This window comes from Bison bison, unplaced genomic scaffold, assembly GCF_000754665.1.
Source record: "Bison bison bison isolate TAMUID 2011002044 unplaced genomic scaffold, Bison_UMD1.0 scf7180017864280, whole genome shotgun sequence".
NCBI classification, from domain to species: domain Eukaryota; kingdom Metazoa; phylum Chordata; class Mammalia; order Artiodactyla; family Bovidae; genus Bison; species Bison bison.
In genome coordinates, this window is record NW_011494852.1 from 6102966 (window position 1) to 6104913 (window position 1948).

The 1948-nt window shown below is 44.3% G+C and overlaps 1 protein-coding gene across 1 annotated transcript in view; it reads right to left on the reverse strand.

Moving 5' to 3' along the window:
- The window catches only part of PPP1R14A (protein phosphatase 1, regulatory (inhibitor) subunit 14A), a 12894-nt gene that overhangs the window by 4406 nt on the left and 6540 nt on the right, over window positions 1–1948 (reverse strand). The window lies entirely within an intron of this gene.

A 1948-nucleotide genomic window follows, 5' to 3' on the forward strand; every position in this document is an offset into this window, starting at 1 on the left:
GCTGGGGCTCCCGGGACCTGGATCCCCGGGGCGGGGCGGGGCGGTTATCGGGATGGCCTCTCGGGCACCCAGCCTGTCTTCGCCCCCTGGTGGTTGCCAGGGACAGTGCGGGAGCCCCTGTGCTACCTACTCTGTTGGCAAAGGAAGGTCAAGCCATAGTACTCACGGTAGGTCTTTTGACCCCTTTCATTTATTCATTCATCCATGTATCCATTTGTTCATATTCACTTTATTCAACAAATATTCTTTTGACATCATGTCATCTGAGCTGTTAGCCACACACACACACACACACACACCCCCCGCACCGCCGCCTTTCTTTCTCCCGCTCATATCAGTCTCCTTATGCCAGCCAGACAGCATCCAAGGGTTTTCTTGTCTCCCCGGTGATCACCAGGTTCCCCCTCCTCAACTTCCCTGGGCACCGAGGACAGAGCGGTGAACAAAACAGACAAGCCTAATCCTCAGGGAGTCATCATTCCATGAGGTGGAGACAAGTAGTGACATAATAAGTACAGTATATTACTCAGTTTGTTAGAATATGATTAGTTTATGGAGAAATATGAAGCAGAAAATAAGAAATGGAGGAGGGTGGAGTTTGCACGTTTAACAAGGGCGACCAGAGAAATTTCTTACCTCACAAGTCTTCCCACCTAATTGAAAGCAGCAAGAATACACTTCAAAATTTAAATTTGGCAGGATTTCCCTGGTGGTCCAGTGGTTAAGAATCTGCCTGCCAATGAAAGGAACCCGGGTTTGATCCTTGGTCCAGGAAGATTCCACATGCCATGGGGCAACTAAGCCTGTGTGCTGCAATTGCTAAAACCCGCATGCCCTTAGAGGCTGTGCTCTGAAACAAGAGAAGCCGCTGCAATGAGAAGCCCATGCACCGCAGCGAGAGAGTAGCCCCCACTTGCCTCAACTAGAGAAAAGCCCATGAGCAGCAACAAAGACCCGGTGCAGCCATAAATAAATAAACAATTTTTAAAAACCTTACATTTGGTCATGTCCTTCCCCTGCTTAAGATTATCCATTCCTAGACAATGGTTCCTTAAATATGATACCAAAAGCAAAGCAACAAAAGAAAAAAGTAAATAAATTGGACACCATCAAAATTTAAAACTTGTTTTAAAGAACTTCAAGAAAGTGAAGAGACAACCCACAGATGAGATAAAAAATTGCAAATTATATATTTGATAAGGTACTTGTATCTAAAATAAATAAAGAAGTCATGTAACTCAATTATAAGATGACCCATTTAAAAAATAGACAAAGGACATGAATAGACATTTCTAGAAAAAAGATATACAAGAGTCTATACCTGAAAAGATGATCAATATCATTAATATCAGGAAAATGTAAATCAAAACAACAATGAAATACCACTTCACACTCAGTAGGATGCCAATCATATCAAGTGCTGGCAAGAATGTGGAGGAATCAGAACACTGATACATTGATGGTGGGAATTTGTATAGTTCAGCCACTTTGGAAAACAGTCTAGCAGTTTCTTTTTTTTTTTAAGATTTATTAAAAATAAAAAAATAGAGATTTATTTATTTATTTATTTATGGCTGCACTAGGTCTTAGTTGCAGCACACTGGCTTTCTCTAGCTGAAGTGACTGGGGGCTACTCTTGCTGCAGAGCAGGGGCTCTAGGCGTGGGCTTCAGCAGTGGCTTGCAGGCTTAGTTGCACAGAGGCATGTAGGATCTTCCCGGACCAAGGATCAAACCTGCATTCCCTGCATTGGCAGGTGGATTTTTACCTGCTGGACCACTAGGGAAGCCCCTGGCAGTTCCTTAAAAAGTTAAACGAGTTACCATGCAGCTAAGTCGCGTCAGTCATGTCCGACTCTGTGCAACCCCATAGACAGCAGCCCACCAGGCTCCCCCGTCCCTGGGATTCTCCAGGCAAGAACACTGGAGTGGGTTGCCATTCCTTCTCCA